Here is a 23,738-nt window from a genome sequence, read left to right as displayed (position 1 = left end):
ATTGCGGAATGCATGCATAATACATAACCTCCTCTACGTTGATCATCAATTTTTGCAGAATTAAAAACAATGAAACATCAATCACATGCGCACATTAACACAGTATGTAACCGGGGAAAGCATACAGCTGAAAACCCCCAACTATCTGTATATTATAATGATAGAGAACATGTAACAATACATAGTACAATACTCCTCACAAGTACTCAACACTATCTCCACCTGTTACACACAAACTAGCTCAGATCTGAATCAAGTCACAGGTTCAAATCTCCTCCGCTGTCTACCTGCCTCCACTGCGCAATCCAAAGTAAGAATAGGAATGATCCAAGCTCGTTTTCCCTTGGCTTGTACTGCGCAATCCTCATTGGCAATCTCCACCATTGATTATGCAAATCTCATGCACAACTATAGTCACAACTGATAGTAGTCTCCACCTCTAAAACCTATCTCCACTGAACTATCCATGCACTGAGTTAATTGATGTATTCTTTAGTTTCTTTATGAGTTAATAACTAGTGAATTAATTAATAATTAATTCACATCACTCATTACTAGTGTATTCTACAGTTAGACTAAATACAACTAGTTCAACTAAGTCAAATTGAACACAACTCCATCAACTCCTCAACCAACTCCACCAAACTCAATCACTTGAGTTCTAACTGAAGTCCATCATGCAATGGCTCAACTGACCCATAAGAAAAGCATATTTCCTTCTGACAGTTGCATGTGCCACATCTGTAGGTCGAACTGAAGTGCTCCAAGAGGATAAGATAATGTTTATAGTCCAAATATTATTAAGAGCTAATAATATTTGACTGTTCTATTTTTAGCCTGGCAGTCTAAAAATAGACTCCGCCCATATGTCTAAAAATAGAAGTCCATCTACTTTTACCAACATGACCAATCATCCACAAATGGCATCCTTCAACTCATAGACCATGATCCATATGTCTAAAAATAGACTTTGCGCCAAAAATAGCCTGCGGGCCCACTTAGTGAAGGCGACTTATTTTCAATAAGCTCCATCATCTTGTTGAATTTTCAACATGGGTTTCAGCCCACTTAGTCAAATATTCAGTGCACACAATGATGTACTATTTTTTCTTGGAAGGAGCATCAATAGGTCCAATGAAGTCGATGCCCCACTTGTCAAATGGCTCGAAAGTCACTTTAGGCTACAGAGGCATTTCATCCCTTAGAGTAGCCTTCCCCATCCTTTGGCACCAATCATACTAACTAGTATATCTTTTCACATCCTGATGAAGAGTGGGCCAATAATAGCCTTCTTGTAACACTTTTAATGATGTCCTCTTTGCTGCAAAGTGACCTCCACAAGGCCCATCATGACAGGTCAGAAGGATGTAAAAGAGTTCCTCCTCCCTGACACACCTTATCAAGATTTGATCTAGGCCATGTTTGAAGAGATTGCCCCCAATCCAGGTGAAAGGGGCACTTTTCCTTATAATCTTGATTTTCTCTTTGGAGGACAAGTTCGGTGGGAACTATGCAGATACCAAATAGTTTTCTATGTCAACAAATCATGGAGAGAGAGAACTGAAATGGCAAACAAGTGCTCATCTAGTAACTGGTCATCAACCATATCCTCTTCACCTACAGGCAAAGTTAATCTAGACAAAAAGTCTATAACAACATTTTCCTTGCCAGGGTTATTAACAATAGTTAGATCAAATTGCTATAATAAAAGTAACCATCTTATAATACGAGCATTCACATCGGGTTTATTCATTAAATATTTCATTGAAGCATGGCCAGTATGGAAAAATGTCTGATAGCCTATAATATAATGCCTAAATTTGTTCAATGAATGCACAACAACCACGAGCTCCTTTTCGGTCACTGTGTAGTTCAGTTTGACCTTTGACAGATTCTTACCGATAAAGTGTATGGCATAAGGCATTCTTTCATCTATCTGACCTAGGGCTACTCCTATGGCTTTGTGTGAGGCATCATCATGAATGTGAAAAGGAACGACCCAATTTGGGCCTTGGAGAATCGGTGTAATGGTTAACTTGTTCTTCAGGATGTCCAAGGCCTTTTGACAACTTTTTGAGCATATAAACTCAGAGTCTTTGGCCAACAACCCAAATAAAGGAGAGACCGACTTGATGAAGTCCTTTATGAACCTTCGATAGTATCCAGCTAACCCTAGGAAACTTCTGACATCTATCTGCTTTTGAGGAGGTGGGACCCTTTGGAAGATAGCTATTTTGTTTGGGTCCACCTATGGTCCTTGCTGAGATATTGAATGACCCAGCACAGTCCCTGCAGTCATCAAGAATTCACATTTCTCGAGATTGAGAGACAGGTTCATTTCAATGCATTTGTGCAGTACCTTACCTAAGTTGGACAAAGCATCCTCAAAATCACTCCCACAAGGTGTGAAATCGTCCATATATATTTCTACCGCATCATGGACTAACTCTACAATGATACTTAGGACTGCTCTCTAGAAAGTGGTAGGAGCATTGCATAGGCCAAAAGGAAGGACCCTATAGGAAAACGTTCCCCAAGGATAAGTGAAGGTGGTTTCATCCTGGTGTTCCGGGCTGATCTGGATTTGATTGTACCCACTGAATCCATCTAGGAAAGATAAATTTTTTTTTCCTACCAGGCCATCTAACACTTGGTTGATGAAAGGTAGAGAGAAATGGTCCTTCTTTGCAGCTTTGTTCAAATCTCTGTAATCAACACAAATACTCCACTTACCATTTTTCTTAGGAACTAACACCAAAAGAGAGATCCACTCACTATCGGAGATAGGATAAATGAATCTGTCATCTAGCAATTTTTGCAGTTCTTCTTTGACTATATCTTTAAGAGCTGGATTCACCCTCCTCTGGGGTTGCCGGACTAGCTTGCAACCTTATTTGATGTAAATGTGGTGAGTACACACTGAGGGGTGTACTCCCTTCATTTCTTTGTAACTACAAGTGAAGGCATCCAGATTTTCCTTTAGCATGTTGCACAACTTACCCTCTTGGAGAACAGAAAGAGATGGATTGACTTTCAAAGTTCTCTCACGGCCAAATTCTATGGTTTTTACATGGAGAGGGTTGGAATCAGCCGAGTATAAATCAATTGGATGGTTGTTCTTGGTTTCCTTTACTACTTCTTTTAGGGACAATCAACTGGGAGTTAGACTTTAGAGGAGGTGTTCAATCAAATCGTCTTCATCCTGTTGTCCTCCTCCCATGGTTGTTTCTAAGGTATATAGTTGGGAAAAATAAACTTCATCTTCTTCCTCCTCTTCCAGCCATAAAGGTAAATCATGTTCTAGAGATGGCTGAGTAGGAGGGTATAGGACTAACTGCTTGGACATATGCCCATTCTTGATGGTCATATTCCCAACTCTACAGCTGATGTAAGCATTGGCAGTGGCCAACTAGGGCCTCCCAAGGATGAGAGGGTAACTAGTAAGCTTAGCCTTAGGCTGGAGAACTAGGAAATCTACAGGGTACTCCCAAGAGTCAATGGAGACCATCAAATCCTCCACAATCCCCTCAGGGGTCACTATGGAGCAGGCTGCAAGTTGCAGGACTGTTGTGGTCTTTTTCAATGAACCTTGGAGGTTGAGCTTGAGCATGGTGTCCTTGGTCATCACATTAATGGTAGCCCCAAGATTGATCAAAGTGTGTTGGACAATGGTGCCATTGATGTGCACATCTACTACAAGGCTTCCAGGGTCCAAATGCTTTGGACAAATTACCTACCCCAACATTAAGTTGGACAGTTGTCCAATGACATTAATGGTAGGGCATCTCTTTTTCACCTGCCTGGATGCTTGAAACACTCCTCCTTAATCAACTTGTTGTAAATAGGTACATCCTTGATGGCTTGGAGAAGTGGAATCTTGACATATAGGTTTTTCAATTCTCCCAAAAGTTCAATCACTTCTGGGGTAGGCTGGAGTGGTTGAGTTAATCTCTCAAGAAAGGGTGGATTTACTTTAAGAATGATTTCCTCTCTTTCTTCTTCAACCTCCCTAGGTGGAGGTGGAGGTTGGTTATCCAAGATAACTCTCCCAGATCTCAGGTTAATTTCCTAGATCTCCACAGCATAAGCTGGATATGATGTCTCTCCACTGTATAATTGTTGTGCCAATCTGTTGTTCAGGTTTGGATTTGGCTGGGTAGGCATCTGGGGTTGTTTAGGTGGAGCAGAGTGTAACAACTATGGTTGGGTAGGTGGTGAAGGCAATAAAGAAGGAACATTGTTGTACTGGGGCCTCCACCCCTGGGGCGGTGCATTCCACTGAGGTTGTGGTGGAGCATATGGTTGAAATGAATGGCTAGCTAGCTAGGAATGATACTGAGGTGCAAAGGACCAAGGAGGAGGTGTAGACCAGGAAGGATGAGAAGGAGGTCCCCAAGAAGGTATGGATGTGGTTTGGCTGGGGTTGTAATATGCATGGGATGACCCTTGCATGCCTTGTTGGTATGGCCTAGGCCCATGAGGTCTCCTTTGGTTTATGTAGCAAAGTTGCTCAGTGACCCCTTCAACTCCTTGATATACAGCTTTGAGTCCAGGCAAAGAAGGGCACTTGTCTGTGGAGTGGTTTTCTTCATAGACTGAGCAAATTTCAATAGAATTCAATGGATATTCATTCCTAGGGTGCCTTCTGGTGCATCTAGGACATAAAATGGCCAAGGCTCTCTCTACTTACTCCTGATTTCTCCTAATGTGCATAGTTTCCATTTGTAAGGCAAGGGTTTGCAACATCTCACTCTTGAAATATTCCAGCATGTTTCCAATTTCACCTTTGATGGATGAATTGGAAGAGGATGTATTGACCATAGGTTGACTTCCCCTACCCTTCTTCCTAGCTGCCCTAGAATAGTTTCTAAAGACAGTCTTGATATCCTCATAGGGTAACTGGTATATATCTCCTCCTACTAACAAGTGTAGGGTATCCAAAAGGTCTTCCCTTACTTCTCTAAGCCGGACCAACTACAGTGACTCAGGGTCAAGTGTGCACCAGGCCCTTTTGTAACTAAGCCGAAATCTTTCTTCATAATCCTCTAGGGATTCATCATTACCTAAGGTCATCCTAAAGATTTCCTCTTTAGTATCTTTAGACCTACAGTAGTCTCGATACTTGTTATTGAAGGCTTGTTGCATCTGAGCCCAAGTTGTGATGTTATCCCTAGGTAAACCCATGAACCAGCGCAAAGCTGCAACCTTGAGGGTATAAGGAAATAGTTTGAACTTATGCTCATCATTTGTGTAGTCATAGGTTCAGAATATAACAACAAACTCAAATAGGAAAGTGTTGGGATATTTTGTGGTCAGGCCATGGAAATGAGGAAGGGAAGAGGGGCTTATATTTTTCATCTTAGTCTCCCCATTGGTTTCCCTGATGGGGAAGGCACCCTCAACTCTCTCTCTATTCCCTTTGTCATTTCTGTTTTTAGCCATTGGCTTGGTAGGAATGGGTTCTTCTTCTTCTTCTTCTTCCCCTGTAGGTTCTTCAAATATGTTTGGTTGCTCACCTAAGGGTTCCTCCAGTTCATAGCCACCGAAGAAGAGGGAAGGTTTGTTGTTTCATGCAGTGGGGGTATTTGGCAAAAATTTCCCTAAGTTATCTCTATTCCTACGAGGCATGAAAGGAAATGTTTTTGGTTTGGTTTTTTGAATTTTTCAAACTTTGAAAGTGATTGCAGAATTGAAATTGCAGACTGAATGAAAATACTACTACTTGGTTGAAATCTAATCCTGCAGAATGGAAATTTCAGACTGAATGAAAACTATTGACTGGATGAAAAGATTAACTACTTAATTGAAATCTAACATGCAAAATGGAAAGGAAAGCAAAGAATGAAGAATGGAAAGGAAACAAACTAAATTACTTTTGTAGCAATGAAACTAATGACAGAATATTAGAAAAAAGAAATAGAAGAAAAAAGGCAGTAATCACATATTACTTAGACACCTCCCCAGCAACGACGCCAAAAAATGATGACCACCAATATTGCAGCAAGAATGCTGCAACTCTTGGGCTACCCTTTGCTTTATAAACCCGGGGTTTTTACAAACTTGGAGGTACCAATGTTGTTTACACAAGTAAAAGTGATGGTTCTACCTTTTGTCACTATTTAGCTAGCGAGAGACCACTAGGGTTTTTAAGCCAGAATTCTATGGATTTAGAAGAAGCTTGGTTCCTTGATGAAAGAAATAGAAATCTACTCTAAGGGAGAGTTGATCTACTGCAAAAATGAAAAAGACTGAAATTCAATGCTAAGGCACACCATTTCCTAATTAACTGCTAAGAGCTATGCTTTGCAATAATGCCAAATTAACATGAACAAAATGCTACCATCTTAAGAATGGAAGTAAAAAAATAAAAAATAACTATTATTCATGTAAAGGACTGTAATAAATTTGTTTTGTCTTTTTATGCTTTTCATGAAAAATCAAGTGTGCAAGCTAATCTCTTTTGGTGATGTGGCAGGTGGCTTAGGGATGTTGGTGGATTGCTGGAAGGTTCAGGAGATGGTTGGAAGGTTTGTGAGACCCTTGGGTGACCTTGGAAGGCTTCCTAGAGGTTTTACCTCAATTTGGCCTCAAAACAGACCATTACAAGAAATCCTACACGATGTACTAGAAACCTACAGGATTCCCTATATTTCTACAAGATGCAGTCGTGAGAAAAATGATGGGTGTTGGAGGTGATGGGAGGCTTAGGGAAGGTTTTTGATGGGTGGAATGGAGTGAGAAAAGGCCTAGGATCACTCAGAACCCAACCCCAAGTTTAGGATATGGTTGGATTCGCTCAAAATGCTTGCGGAAATTTCTATGTAAAATGATGAAATTGGTAAAGGTTTTGATGAAAACAAGGAATGACTATGGGTGGATGAAGTTGGAAGGTTGTTTCTTGCTATGAGATATCTGGCTACTTCTGAAGCACCTGCTTTGCATAAAACATGTGTAATTTTCAAAAAGTCATGTAAACAAGAAGAATTCTCATGAGCTAGAAAAGTAGAATTTAATGAACTAATTGTCTCCCTTATGCATGGGGAAGTTGCTGAATAAAATGGAATAATAGATGAGATCTACTGCTAGAATGAAGATAGAAGAGATGGCAGTGACATCCTACACTTGAAAAAATGATCAAATTCTAGTTTAAGTACATCAAACTCTAAATCTGATGAAAGAAATGGAAATCTATCCTTTTGGGGCTCCATAAGGGTCTTTTCCTCAAATCATGATACCATAAGGAAGAAGTGAGGCCAGGAAACCTACTGATAGCTTTATGATGCTTCTTTTATCCCTTCTAACCTGCTACTGAAGTAAGGCACAAATGGAAGCAAACTAATAAACAATTAATCAAATCTACACTACTTGCAATGAAATACTTCTAAAGTCAGTTTAATCATGAATTTATGAAACTAAGCTAAGCATACATATACAAGAAGAGGAGCCTTTGCTGCTAGGGTTGGGCCCTAACCCAAGAGCTTCAACACTCTAAATTAATCTCAGTACTGGATAAAAATAATCTCAATCTTATTACCAAAATAGAAAATTACATCAAAGTCTTCCACAAGTCTGGAGATCGAAAATAGCTAGAGTTTTACTACAAAAATTTGAATCCTAATGAGGCTCTAGGCCTCTCTACTTATACAACTAAATTCTACAACAAATTCCTTAAATTTAGGGAGGCTCGGCTCCCAAACGTGAGATGAACGAACTCTTTGTCTATCAGTTGCTCGGTTGCCTTCTAATCTTCATGACTTGGATGCTTGCACTCCGAGTTGGAGGGATTAATGGAGGAATATTTGAATGGATGAGGAGTAAATGAGGAGGATTTACCTCCTACAATCTCTCTCCCTTGTCCCATTTGAGTTTCAAACCTTAGTCTTGCCAAAATACCTTGATTTTCTCTTCCAAACCTACATTCAATGCATATTAGTGCACTAGGCATAATATCTCATTTTAACTTATCTCATTAAAAAAAATATAATCAAAACATGTAATAAGTTGTGAGAAGAGTTGCTTTGACTAAGCTAGGAGGTGAATTAAGGCCCATATAGTTACTCAATGATGAGGCTCATCAAGGTGCTCTGGGAGTCAGATTGAATGAATGCTTGAGCTGACAGTGCAACGATACCCCTGTGGTTGAGGAGAAGATGTTCCTGTCTTCTTTCATGACCGTATCCACCTGCTTTTGCTACATGGAGGAACCCTTCCTAGGGGCCATGGATGTGGCTACGATCTTTCCCTTACTTTGAGAGCAAACCATAAAGAAACTAAATTTCCTATTTTGGGAGATTATCTTACTACATTTCTTAGGAGAGATCAAAGAGGTGGCAGTAGGTGGGGCTTGATGCTATAGGGAAAGAAGCACTACTGGCATACTTGAAGATCTTGTCCTGGATAAAGCCACCCGATGTTACATGGTTGTGGGTGTGGTATGGTTAGTAGGCCCAGCCGCTTCACGACCTCTGCTGAAATGAGGTTCTTTTGGCTGCCACTGTCGACAATGAATTGTAGCGGTGAACCCTTCACCCACATTTGTGAGTGGAAAAGGTGCTTCCCTTCCTTTGGATCTCCGGATTCCTCCTTCTAGATCTTCACGGTGGAAACGGTGGTGTTGGGCTCTGCATCGATAATCTACTTCCCTTTGTCATTCCCCTTATTAGGTTCTGACTCAGAGTTGGAACATGCATGTGATTCCGAAGCCTTTAGCTCGACCACTAGTGACTACTTGGCCTGACACTCACTTGTCCTTCTTCGGCTTCGCAGTGTTGTTCTTTGCTTGCGGCTTTAGTGGGTTGTCTTGGGCCACCTCACCTTGGCTTTGACCTTTATTATTGGGCTTGGGGACACCTTTCGCTTGCTTCGGATTCACAGATCCAAAGTCTCACTTCTTCTGTTTAAACTTTTTCTCAATCTTGACGGCATATCAGTATGCCGTGCCGAGTGGGATGTCCAAGAACTCCATCTCGTCCTCAATGTACTTGTGTAGATAGTTGCGATATTGAGAACCAAATGCTTCTTAGAATCCTTGATAGCCAACTTTGTGTGAAGGGTATGAAAAACATTGGTAAACTCTGGCACATCTTGGTCCCTTCCCTATCGCAGCGTTGTCCACTTTATGTATTTATCCTCATAGCTCCCGATAGGGTAGTACTGCTACTTGATGGCATCCTGGAACAAGTTCCAAGTGGGTGCAGCTAAAAATAATGAGTTCATACTTTCATCCTTCTGCTCACTGTAGCTTTCCCACCAGTCCTTGACGTGGGGGGCTATTTTGAGAAGTGCAAAAGTGATCTTTTCCCGACTGGAAGAATAATTAAAGGAAGGATATCGTTCTAGAAGATTTAACCATTTATCTATAGTGCTTGCATCTATCTGACCCTCAAATATGGGAATGTCAAAGTTAACTTGTACTTAAAGGGTGTGGCGCTTCCAGAGTAGATGCCAGAAGTAGATGCATCGCCCTTGGGTAGCCACTGAAGTATTTGGGCAAAGTTGTCCATCATCGCATTCCTTTTTTTCTCAAGGGCTTCTTCGAGCAAGATTTTGATAGGATCTCCTACCCCCTCGTCTCTCTTTTCATCCGCCATGGGAGGCCATCGAGATTTATGAGGTTGGTCTTGCAAAGGTTTGACCAGTTCAAGCCCTAACTACTTATATCCCGACCTCGTTGGGGACATGTAAAGAAAAATAGAGAAAGAGCATACCGCTCTGATAGCACTGACCTGGATTTAAACAAGAATGCAACAAATTATAGAGATAGCAATAAATACAGAGATGCAGTGGAAATAATACTTCATTTCATTAATGTAAAATACAGAAATATGCTTACAAACATAAATGGAAATAAACTAGCTCGGGTGATGGTGGCTTATCTTTGAGGAGAGATGTGGTAGCTACATGCCTCTGAACTGTGTTACAATGAGGCTAAAAGGTCTATTTATTGCTGAGAAAGAATGGAAAACCCTAAACATCCAAAAACCTAACCCTAGGAGATGAAGCGCCAAACTATGGGCCCCGTTTGGGTAAATTTGTACATCAACTTCCCGGGGTCGTAACTTTGGCATACGATCTTCGTTTGACGTGCACTGTGGGTTTTAACCCCGTACAAAAATTACCTGCATATGAATTCTAAAACATAGAAAATAAACAATGTGAGAGCATAACACATAAAACACATATACACATAGATTTTCCCCTAGATCCCAAAACCGGGACTACCAGCTTGATTTTTCATTATGTTCCTTTCAATGTTACAATACATATTTATACATACCGAAGCATCCACTACCATGGAACGAAAACCATCGCGTCCAAAACCATGGACTGAAAACCATCGTGTCCAAAACAATGTGCAAAGTACATGCACAAAACCATAGGTAGGTCCATCCAACCTAATATAGGGTCCAAAACCAAAATTTTCCGGGGTGTTGCCTCGGACCCCATAGAGTGGGGTTACTCGCACCCCTCAAACCCCATGTGACCCCCCCCGCTACGTAATCGGTGCAACGAAGGGGGGGCTCCGCCCCCCTTCCAACCCCCCGGTTAACTACATGGGTTAATCGTGGAAAGAATATAACACAACCCAACATTCTCCCACTTGTTGTTTTCTTTCCACAGGGGGCCACAAGAGAGCTTAGTCATTTATCCAGCCCTGCAACACCCATTGTTTCTCTACACCAAGAGAACTTCTTAGAGCTCACAGATTTTGTCAATGCATCTGCAGTGTTCTTCAAAGTGTCCACCTTTACTAGCAACACCTTTTTGTCTTCTATCATATCCCTCACAAAGTGATACTGAACATCAATGTGCTTTGTCTTTGAATGATATGCAGGGTTCTTTGCCAAGAAAATTGCACTTTGGCTATCACAGTCTATCCTTATAGCTCCCTGTACTAACCCCATACTTGAACACAATCTCTGCAACCAAACTGCTTCCTTGCTTGCATGAGTGGCTGCCATGTATTCTGCCTCTGTAGTTGATAGTGCCACTGCATATTGTTTCTTACTCATTCAACTGACTGCACCTCCAAATAGGTTAAACACATACCCACTTGTAGATCTTCTCTAATCCAGATCTCCAGCCTAGTCTGCATCAACAAAGCCATAGATATCCAAAACTCTGTCCAATCCTAGTCTTCCTTGGTAGCAAAAACCATAATCACTAGTGCCACGCAAATACCTGAAAACCCGCTTCACTGTTGTCCAATGCTCCTTTCCTAGTCTTGACATAAACCTGCTCAATACTCCCACTGCATGTGCAATGTCTAGTCTAGTACAGACCATCACATACATCAAGTTACCGACTACACTTGCATATGGAACATAGGCTCCCTCTCTTCCCAGTCTCTTTTAATTTCCATGCCCAAAATATAGTTTGCAACGCCAAGATCTTTTATGTTGAATTTGGAGGACAAATGGGTCTTCAAATCATGGATAATTTCTTTGTCATTTCTTACCAGCAACATATCATCCACATACAAGACTAGATAAATAACACGGTCACCAATTAATTTAAAATACACACAGTGATCTGCTTTGCTTCTTCTAGTGAAGCCAAGTCCTCGTATAAATGTATCAAATTTTGGATACCACATCCTTAGTGACTATTTTAACCCATACAGAGACTTCTTTAACCTGCATACCAGTTCTTTCTTACCCTTCACTGCAAAGCCTTCAGGTTTCTTCATATATATCTCCTCTTCCAGATCCCCGTGAAGAAATGATGTCTTCACATCCATCTCTTCTACCTCAAAATCAAAAGCAGCAGCAACAGATAAAAGTAATCTAATAGAAGTTACCTTGGCAACAGGAGAAAAAATATCACCAAAATGAACTCCTGACACCTAGGAATAACCTCTTGCTACCAACTGAGCTTTGTATTTCTCCACCTTTCCTTCTGCATTTGTCTTCTTCTTGAACACCCATTTGCTGCCAATGGGTTTCCTTCTAGCTGGCAACTCCACCAGATCCCAAGCCTCATTTTTGTAAAAAGATGCCATTTCATCAACCATGGCCTCTTTCCATAGTTTTCCATCCTCTGAATCTACTGCTTCCTTCATAGTTCTGGGATCATCATCAGTAATAGATAAAGAAAAATTTGAATAGAAAGTAGATGGACTATACCTTTCTGACTGCCTTCTTTCTCGAAATGATATTCTCACACCCAGAGTTTGTGCCTCTTCATCTTCTGATTCCTCCTCTGTAGTAGAGTCTAATTCTTCCTCCTTTAGCTCAAACTCTATCTTCTCAGGCTCCTTTGGTTGGACTTCATGTTTAATAACATCTTTTACCTCTCTGAACACCACATCTCGGTTGTACACAACCTTCCTTGTTACTGGGTTCCAAAGCTTATAACCCTTTAAGCCATCCTTATACCCAATAAAGATGCACTTTTCAGATTTACTATCTAACTTGGTTTGTTTCTCCTTTGGAACATGTACATATGCATCACATCCAAATACCCTCAGATGTGAAAGAGAGGGTTTCTTACTAGTCCATACCTCTTGTGGAGTCTTATCCTCCAATGATGATGAAGGTGATTTGTTGACCAGGTAACATGCTGTCTCCACTTCCTCTACCCAAAATTCCTGTCCTAACCCAACACCACTGAGCATGCTTCTTGCCCTTTCCATCAACGTCTTGTTCATTCTTTTTGCAACTCCATTTTGCTCAGGTGTGTCTATATTAGTCTTCTGTCATGCTATACCACACTTCTTACATAATTCTTCAAATTCCTTACTGCAAAACTCTCCACTGTTATCTGTCCTTAGCACCTTTATCTTCTCTGTCTAGTTTTCCATCAGAGCCTTAAATACTTTAAACCTATCAAAGACTTCATATTTCTTCTTAAGGAAATATATCCATGTATTCCTTGAGAAGTCATCTATAAAGGATACATAGTACACAGACTTACCCAGTGATGGAACCTTCACAGGTCCAAACACATCACTGTGCACAAGCTCTAATATCTGTTTTGCCCTCTTACCACCAGAGGGGAAACTCACCCGATTCTGCTTCCCATATATACAATTTTCACAGAAATCAAAATCCAGAGAGATATTACTCGTACCTTCTACCATACCTTTACCATGAAGTATTCAAAGGCCCTTCTATCCAATATGTCCAAGCCTTTGATGCCACAACATGGTCTTCTCTTCAGAGACCATTAGATTTTGTGCTCCACTTTCAGGAACCACATAACTATTGCACTCACCAACAACAGTGCTACCTTGTAGCTTGTATAGATTTCCAATTCGAACTCCTTGCATCAATACTAGTGCCCCCCGAACCATCTTGCAGGTATCCTTCTCGAACACTATTTTTACACCTGCATCATCCATCTTGCTTACAGAAATCAGATTTCTAGCTAATGAAGGAATATGCAGAACACTCGGAAGTGTTCTAACCCTTCCACCTTGCAACTTCAACTTTAATTTTCCGCAACCAATGATTCTAGCCTTCCTATCATCCCCCAAGAAGACATCACGACCATCATATTTCTCATACTCGCAGAACCACTCTCTATGGGGAGTGAAGTGAAAGGATGCATCTGAGTCAATCAACCATGCCTCGTGATCTACATGTGTACTTGAGGAAGCCAAGTACACATCCCCACCTTCATCTAACATGGTTTTTGCCTCTGCAGAAGGAGCATCATCAGATCCCTTTCCTTTGTTACGAGCTTTAGATTTACAGTCCCTTTCGTTGTGCCCTTCCTTTCCGCATTTCTAGCACACCATTACAGGTTTTCCTAGAGATTTAGATCTCCCTCTAGATTTAGATCTCCCACTCGATGACTTATTTTTGTTTCTATTATGGGACTGTCCTCCTATAGACAAGACATCACCATTCTGGCTCTCCATATTTTTCCATCTCATCTCCTCCGTCAGCAAGGATGAGACTATTTCATCAAACTGCAAGGCAGTTGTATTGCTACCTATTGCAATAACTAGACTATCCCAAAAATCTGGTAGAGAACACAACAAACTGATGCACTTATCTTCATCTGAAATTTTGATATCAACAGATGATAACTGACTTACCAGAGTATTAAATGCATGCAGATGCTCTATCACCGAGTCTCCACCTTTCATCCTCAGGTTATGCAACTTTTTCTGTAGGAATATTTTATTAACCAGAGACTTAGATTTGCACAAAGTCCCTAAACTTGTCCCACAAAGCCTTCACCGCAGCTTCCCCTGATATAATCAAGAATACTGAATCTGAGACACACAATCGTATTGTGCTATTTTCCTTCCGATCCAACTTCTTCCATTCTTCATCAGACACTCCTATTGGTTTAGTACCCAGATCTACTATGATCCACTGATCTTTATCCACCAACAGATCCTTCATCTTGAGTTTCCACAACTCAAAATTCAGACCATTAATTTTCTCGATCTCTATCTTTCCACTGCTTGCCATCTTCTTTCACCACCAGAATTGATCCCACAGATCTCCCACTGAACGGGGTCTACCATAGGCCCAAGCGAAACCCCTCAGCAAAAAATGCATCCCCTTGAAGCCAAAACAGCTCTGATACCAAATGTAGGTTTTAACCCCGTACAGAAATTACCTGCATACGAATTCTAAAACGCAGAAAATAAACAATACGAGAGCATAACACATAAAACACATATACACAGAGATTTTCCCTTGGATCCCAAAACCGGGACTACCAGCTTGATTTTTCATTATGTTCCTTTCAATGTTACAATACATATTTATTCATGCCAAAGCATCCAATACCATGGACCGAAAACCATCGCGTCCAAAATCATGTGCGAAAAACATGCACAAAACCATAGGTAGGTTACTTCAGGATCTTTGGCTTATCAGTATATTTCCATGTGACCAAGGATTCCCAGAAGAAACTTGAGCCAACAACTGAGTTGGGATACTTGTGGGGTACACTGATACACCCCACAACTATCAGGTGTACTTGCCTACCAGTCGAAGGACAATGGTTTGAAGAGATCTCAAGTTTGATGAGCAAAAGGCCATGCGAGTTTCCCTTAAGAGGGAGCTCCAACTACAGGCTGTGGAGGAATTTTTGGTTCCTAAGGAGGAGGAGCCTCAGACTGATGTGGAGCAGCTACATGTATAGGTTCCAGGAGTGGACACATCCACTCAAGCAGTCTTCCAGAGAGGAACGGAAGTGCACAAGAGAAGATGACAGATTGTTATTAGATGCGAGAGAGAATGTGGGAGAACCATCTTCTCAGTGCAGATAGAGGAGGTCACCTAATAGGTACACTGGATACATGGCCCTTGTTGGGGAATGTGTTGATATCGAGCCATCTTCCTTTGAGGAAGCAGTGTAGCAGCCGATTTGGGTTGATGTTATGGTGGAGGAGTATGACTCCATAGTTCAGAACAGTGTTTGGGATGTGGTTCGAAGACCAGAGGACAAGTTAGTTGTGAGTTCCTGTTGGCTTTACAAGGTAAAGCAAGCTATTAACGGTAGTGTGGAGAAACATAAGGAAAGATTTGTTGCCCATGGTTTCTCACAGGTCGAGGGGATCGACTATGATGAGACTTGTGCTCCTGTAGCAAGGTACTCATCTATCAGATCGATGTTGGCACTATCAGCACAGATGGGTTGGAAGATCCATTAGTTGGATGTGAAGACTGCTTTCCTCAATGGCAGGATTGAGGAAGAGGTGTACATAGAGCAGCCAGAAGGTTTTAAGACCTTCAATCATGAGTCACATGTGTGCCGACTCAAGAGAGCTTTGTACGGGCTGAAGCAAGCACCTCGTGCTTGGTACACCATGATCAACAACTGCTTCACCGGGTTGGGCTTCACAAAGAGTGAAGCGAATGTGAACCTGTAACACATCATGGTAGAAGGTAAGTAGTTGATCATTTTTATTTATGTTGATGGTCTCATATTGACAGGTGATGATCAGTTGATCATGTCTTACAAGGAGGACCTTGCAAGATAATTCTAGATGAAAGACATGGGTCTCATGCACTACTTCCTTGGCATGGAAGTGTGGCAGAAGGATGGGGAGTTGTTTGTGTCTCAAGGCAAGTATGCTAATGAGATACTAAGGAGATTCCACATGGAGAAGTGCAAGCCCATGCAGACTCCTGTAGCAGGTAATTGGAGGAAGGAGGATGCTACTTCAAGAAATGTAGTAGAGGCTATTCTGTATCAGCAGCTTGTGGGTTCACTAATGTACTTAGTGAACACATGACCAGATTTGTGCTATGCAGTGAACCAACTGAGTCAAGCTATGGTTCAGCCTACCAGGATGTTTTGGAAGGTAGTTAAGCATGTTTTGAGATACCTCATAGGCACATCTTAGTATGGATTATGGTACAGATGGATAGAGGGAGTGAAGCTATAGGGCTTCACAGATGCAGATTGGGCAGTGATTCCATCAGATCAGAAGAGAACATCAGGAGGAATTTTCAACCTTGGGTCAGCTGCAGTTTCTTGGTACAACAGGAAATAGAGGTTGGTTGCACTCAGCTCAGCAGAGGCTGAATACATGGCTGCAAGTCAGGCAGCATGTGAGGCCATGGGATGTAGAAAACTCTAGTTGGTTTATTTGATCAGAGGATGGATCCAACTGTGATCTATTTTGATAATTATAGTTGTATCAAACTCTCTGGGAATCGAATATTTCATGACAGGTCCAAGCACATTGACATTCGGTATCATCATCTCGGAGACTGTGTGGTGAGGAAAATCATGTTGGTGCAGTATATTTTGACCGAGGAGCAAGATGCTGACATTTTGACTAAGGCATTGTCAAAGTGCAAATTCGAGTTCCATAGAGACAGGATCGAGGTGGCAGATAATCCCTTTCTTGTTGAGAGGGAGTGTTGAAATGTGGCAACAAGAATATTCCAATTTTAATTTGTCCTTGAATTAAAATTGAGAATTAAAATTCGAATTTAGTCTCACCAGCTGTTTGAAAAATAATTAATTAATTCATCTTGAGTTAATTAGTTGGAGAAATTCAAACATGAAGTCTTTGTGAAGTCATGCAACAGTTATCCCTTTGATTGAGGAAGTTATCCCTTAATTAAGGAGATAAGGGTGAGTTGTAATTAGTTAGCTCAATTAACTGAATTAAGTCCAGTTAAATTAGTTCCAAACAGTTTGAGGAGCTAATTGTGAATTCAGTCAGTTAATGCATGCATGCATGAAACTAGTGTACTCCAGATAACTGAATATTCTCTCATCAATAACTCATGCATGTCAGTTCAGACAAAGACCCAGATGAGATTAAAGGAAGGGACAATGTATTATTAGTTGCAAGAATTTTCCTATAAGAAAATATCTTGCATGCAGAAGGAATTCATTCCTTGAGATTTACGTAGTTTTACAGTGTGTTGGAGCAGTGTGTGAGATCAGTGTCACCCAAGCTAACAACTGGAGCACCCAAGTAAAACATTGCAAGGAAATAGGAGGCTTGGAGGATAGAGGAGAAGGCATATGAGTTGTCTAGTCTATCTATGAGAAGTGAGGGATTGTACTGAGAGCTGGATAGCTGTGAGAGCTAAAGCTTTGTGTAATCCTAAGATATTTCCACTTGTATGATAATACAGATAGCGGGGTTTTTAGCTAAGGCTTTCCCCATAGTATTATTTTGTGTTTCATGTGTATTGATTCTTCTTCTCTGTTATATGTGTTCTATTTGATCTTGCTCAAATCGACTAAGCTTCCAAAAGTTTGATTGTAGAGGTAGATTAAGTATTTTGCTTTAGTCTATTGCATAATTAGGTTAATCTACAGTGAGAATTTCTACAGGCGAGTTGTCCTCTGCTGCCCTGCCTTGGCTTTTTCCTTTGTTCTACAGTTTGGGGGCACCTTTCCCTTGCTTCAGATTCATAGATCCAAAGTCTTGCTTCTTTTGTTTAAACTTTTGTTTGATCTTGACAGCATATCTGTATGCCGTGCCGAGTGAGGAGATTTCCAAGAACTCCATCTCATCCTGGATGTACTTGTGTAGGTAGCCACTGTAGTTTAGAACTAAATTATTCTTAGAATCCTTGATACCCAACTTTGTGTGAAGGGTATGAAAAGCATTGATTAACTCTAGCACATCTTGGTCCCTTCCTTGTCGCAGCGTTGTGCACTTTATTTATTTATCCTCATAGCTCCTGACGGGGTAGTACTGCTCCTTGATGGAATCTCGGAATGAGTTCCAAGTGGGTGCGGTTGAAAACAATGAGTTCATACTTTCATCCTTCTGCTCAGAGTAGGTTTCCCACCAGTCCTTGACGTGGGGGGCTGCTTTGAGAAATGCAAAAGTGATCTTTTCCCAGCTGGAAAAATCATGAAGGAAAAAATATCCTTTTAGCAGATTTAACCATTTATCTACATTGCCTGCATCTATCTGACCCTCAAATATGGGAATATCAAAGTTAACTTGTACCTTAAAGGGTGTGGTTGTTATAGACATTTTTGGGCACTGTAACCCCAAGCATGAAATGTCCATAAACCAAGGGCTCCTAAGTCCCTAAAAGTGTTGTTCTAACCCCTAAAGGAACAAGGTCAACTGATTACAGGTTCTCCCAGAAGTTCTCCATGAAAAACTGGTCAAAACAGGTCAAAACAGGATCATTTCAGCTACTCCATAGGCAAAGTGTGTTGCATATCACCTAAGTACACTCTGTGGGTGTGTTGCATTTCAAAAAGCCCTTCTATGGGGTGCGATGGGCGAGAAGTGACAAATGGCAGTGTCAATCCGCGAGGTGGAGAAGCATGGAATCTTCCAGAAACTTCTCCTGTGACACTTGCCTCTCTGAATTCGACCAAGGATGAGTAAGAGATCATCAATCTCCAAGTGGAAGCAAGAACTATCAGAGGGAAGAAACTAATCAAATCACAAGCTGACTCATCTCCCTTACAGATATCTATATATGGATCCCTCATCCTAGAGATCCAGAGGCTAGAATTTTGCATCTTGTAAGGAATTGCTGTTGGTTTCTTGAGACAACATCATAGTGTTGGGTGATCTAAGCTTTGTATGAGGTGAAGAAGGGCTTACTTGCTGAGAGGATGATGCTGGGTCAGAACAACTGGTTGTAACTCCCTTGGCTCTTTCTCGGTTATCAATAAAAGCTATTCAAGTTTTCCTCCATACTCTTGTGTCATTTATGTTTTATGTATTTGTATGGTCAATTTACATCTGATCCTAGATTGTTTATGATTATAGATCCATGTTCTTGTATAGTGTTATGCTATTGTGATCCTACAGGTACTCTGTGAAGCTGGGCGTACAAGGGAGCAAGTAGCGAAAGACTATAAAGAGAGAGAGAAATCGAACTAGGAGATTAGCGCAAGACAGAGGTTGGTCTTCTTTGTTCTTCTCTCATCTATATTTCATAAAGGAAAAACGAAAGTAGCTTCACTGTGTTTGTTTCTAAGGTAGCTACCACACCTTAGTGGGATAAGCAGTTATGTGTAGACACTTTTCCCTGTAACAAAATGGCGACTCCACTGGGGACGAATTAGGTTGTTTGTTTATCTTCCTTGTTGTTTGTTTTATAAACCTACAGACGGAGCCTGAAGTCGAGCCAGGTAGCTTTCGAACTGCATTTGCTATGCAAATGCAAAGTAGCTAAATGCCACTTCAGTCAATCTCCGGGATTTGTTTATGAGTTAAACAACTGATTCACAAACTCTCTAATTGCCCTCGTGGTAGCTCTTAGAACCTCCTTAGATCTACCCCTGATTGTTGCTTTACTGATTACCATTTGCTCAACCAAAACCCATGAACTGAACTGCAAACTGTGACCCGGAACCCAAGCAAAGTCTCGTCTCTGGCTCAGCGCAGGTTCTGTTCTGTGAATCTGAAATTCAGCGCACTTCCCAAGTGTAGTAGGTGCGCTGCATTTCAAGTTCACTGTGTTACAGGTGTGTTGATCAGACTAGGCATTGTTCTATTTTGGTTTCTGTGATTCATTCTTTTCAGTTCTATTCATGAATTTTGCTACCTGTAGTCAGTATATCTCTGTTTGAAATCCCTTTTCCTTGCTGTTATTCTGCCTCCATTGTGCAAAAGAGCTGTAAATGTTTTTGTGTATTTGTTGAGTCATTTTCAGTTCTCCTTTGCAAAAAGTAACGTAATTGTACTGTCGTCCTTTGATTTGAAAGTGTCGCAAGTGTCGTTTTCAATCATAGGAAAGAGTTTGGTTGCTGTTGATAGTCGATTACCCTGTTACTATTGTATTTGGTCTGAATTTGTAGTTTTTCTAGTGTCGAAAGCAAGTATTCATTTCCAAATCGTAAAGTGTTGTGATTGTCTCCATTTTTTATTTTGAAAAGAAACTTGTTAGTAATTGTCGCTTGAAAAGTAATTCAGATTTGCGCATTAGCTTTCTTTTTACCATTCACATACTAAGAAAGGCGAAAACAAATACATGCATGTGCATTTTCATTTAGACTGTTTGATTGGTTTGATTTAGGACAGTGCATTTAGAGTGTGCTCTTTGCTCTTTGTGAAAGAATACTGTCTCTCTTCCCTTAGTAGCTAGGATTTTCATTGCACAAAGAAGATAAAAGACTGTTTATCATCTTAGATTGCATTTTAGGAATTATACATCTACATCTCGCGGTGAACCTGAGAGGCAAATTTCTTAAGCAAGATCAACTATAAAATAAATTTAATGAATCTAACAATGCTTTGGAACCTAACGCACAACATCTAGAAGTCTAGGCTAGAGACGTATTCCGGCATCGTAAAACCTGGTAACTGTTGTTCTCACTGATGGTTGGGTGATTCCTCCACTTTGAGACGATAAGTGCCAGTACAGACTTGTGCTCCCACGTACCATCGAGTATATTTTGGGAGACCACAATAGGCTTAATCCTTTATCCATAGGAAGCCGTGTCTGCCGCCCTATCGATCGCAATGCACTGAACACAGCATTCGGGAAGATTGAATGCCGTACCGTAAAAAGTATTCTGCAGTTTTGCGATTGGTTTGGTAATCCCTCTACCTAGATTTCCAGAGCAGTCCCTTCCATTCCTTTTCAGACTCCTTAACGGAAAAGGTCCATCTGAGCACTTGTCACTTCAGGCTCATTAAAAATCAAAGGCGACTAGAGTCATCTTTTGTTTTTTCTCGACTCTTTAAAATTGAAAAAACAAGTTGTGTCAAAGCGTCTAAAATTTATTTTAAACAGAATAATCTTCACCCTTTCCTACGTTGATCTTAGGTTGAGAAAATGGAATCCACCAACCAAGGAATTCCCCTTGGAGGAAATCCTAGTCCCTTCTCCTCTTGGGGAGATATTGGTGCACCCCATATGGCCACATTGTCGCTTCCAGGATTGACAATCGGATTGCCCGTATGGCTCTTCTCAACCTCTGTCGTTCAGAACACCGCAATTCTTGAACAATCAAGTCAGCAACTAGACGAATCCAGAGTTACCCACCAACCTTCTACTTCCTCCAATTCTTCCTCTCCTCCTTCCTCTTCGCTTGATGGGGTTGGTAAAGCCAAAAATCAAGTACCTGAGAAGAAGAAGGAGCCAAAAGCGAAAGGGGGCAACCAAGCATCGTCTAGCGAAAATCCACACACTGCACCGACCAAGCCTAAATCACCATGTGTCATTTGCAAAGGAGACCACTATCATAGAGATTGTCCCCGCATCCCTCGGATCTTAAGGGACTGGTTTCCTCGTTTGCACAACCCGGTGTCGTCAACCTCTGATGATCATGTTGAAAACACACTGTCGACTAGTGAAAGTGAAGCCCCAGGACAAAAAGGAAAATATAAATTTCCTTGTAAACTGTGCGAAGGTGATCATGTCGTCCATCGTTGTCCCTTCTTAGACGAGGCTAAAAGAGTTTTGGACGATCGTCCGGTTTCACCGTTACGACTTCCTCATGGATATAAAAAACTCTTGCCAAGTCCGTCACTAGTTGAAAATTTGGCTGACCCGCCCAGGTGGTCAGCCGAAGCATCTATCATTGAAGACAAACCATCTGAACCCATACTAGACGAAAGTCAAAAGGTCGAGGCAGCAGTTGACCCGGTCTTGCCTTCAGAGGTTCCATCTTCAGATGATATAGTCACAGAAGAGAATAAGGGTGACACCGTCCAAATTCTTTTCTTAAGCACAGACTCCGATGAACATGGGGGCAATTTAGCCATTCCTTTACCGCAGGAAGGAAGTCCATCAGAGTCGTACCCAGTCGTCTATTCGGTCCCACCTCCAAGCAACCTAGTTGTTTCTTTCGACTAGAATCAACTAGGCAGACCCCGTTTACCGGCTAGTTTACCATTCCGAATTATTGCTCAAATATATAGAATGGTTATGGCTAGTACCATCATAGATGAAGGGGCTTCTGTGAGTATCCTTTCCTCGACTGCTTGGAAAGCGCTTGGTTCGCCATCGCATTTGCCTAAGATGAGAAATCTAACAGGCTTTGACAAAGGAACCAGTCGACCATTAGGGATCCTTCCCAATGTGCCCATAACATTGAGAGGGAAAACCGTTCAAATGAACGTAAAGGTAGTCCAAGGACCCCTGGATTATAATCTACTCCTTGGACGAGACTATATTTATTGCATGGGAGCCATTTTCTCATCACTCTTTAGAGTAATGTGTTTTCCGCACGAAGGAAGAATGGTCAAGCTCGTAGACCAGCTTTCATTTCCCGGATCACACAGAGCAAATAGTCATATGCCATCCCTAAATGGTCTTTTCACACAAGGAATGTCTCATCAATTTCTAGTCCGTCCACCTGATGAGCGCGAGTGATTCGGGGGACATGACTGAAACCCAGGGGGCATGCATCCTGGTCTGCTTCGGTAGGAAAACTTCGGGTATAGGGTAGGTTTCCGCGAGAGATATATGACTAGTCTGTACTCCCATCCGTGATTGGAAGAGGTGGTTAGACTGGAACAAGATTTCCTCGTCAAAGTTATGTGAGTGGATTGTCTCACCTTTGTCTATTTCGGTAGACATCGCCGAAGAAGCGTTTTGTTTGCGGTGTGAATAGAAAAATCTTTGGTAACCTGAAAGAGGTAGACCTTTCCTGATAAAACAAATGTTTTGTCGGTAGAATGAAAGGTGACCTTGAAGCTTTATTTTATACCTGGGGGCATGCAAACCTTTTGGCGTGCAAGCGAAGAGAGACCATTTATTTTTTTAAATTTGTAGGTCCTCTAACCCTTTAAACTTGTAGGATTGGTCGTTTCCTAACTTGCATAAAGAAAGGATGTGGGGCAAAACTCTAAAAATTGCCAGTTTTAAATGGGACATTCTTATTATGTGACTGGATTAATCAAGTAGTTTTAGCACATAGTTCAAGCTCGTTAAAAAATAAACATATGTCATGAGCAAATGTTTCTCCCCGCGTTTAAGCTCATTAAAAAATGAACTATTTCCCGGTAAATAACCATCGTGAATGTAGTACTTCAGCCTTTAAAGCCTTGGTCGTGTTCTCATCATCACCTCCACTCTGTATTGGCTGATCATTCACCTCCATTTGATTGTTTGCCCTTTTGAGGAACAGCTGCGAAGAGTGATCCCACTAGCCATCCTTGTAGCACTGCCGTGATTGGAAAATTCCAAACCTTACCTGGAATCAGATGCTACCCAATTTTATCACTCGTTCCTCAAAAGACGAGTCTCCTTTAAGCTCTTTTCAACTGACTCGTAAAATATGAAAAGATTGCCGAGGAATTGGCCTCTCCAGCTCGTTAAAGGGACTGGAAGTGCTATCCCTCCTTTAGATTTTAATCTTTTTGGACCTAAGGG

This window comes from Pinus tabuliformis, chromosome 1_2, assembly GCF_031772625.1.
Source record: "Pinus tabuliformis cultivar Carrire ecotype Pingquan chromosome 1_2, CPIR1, whole genome shotgun sequence".
Classification (NCBI taxonomy): Eukaryota; Viridiplantae; Streptophyta; class Pinopsida; order Pinales; family Pinaceae; genus Pinus; species Pinus tabuliformis.
The sequence above is the reverse complement of the archived record's forward strand: the minus strand, read 5'-3'. Positions refer to the sequence as shown.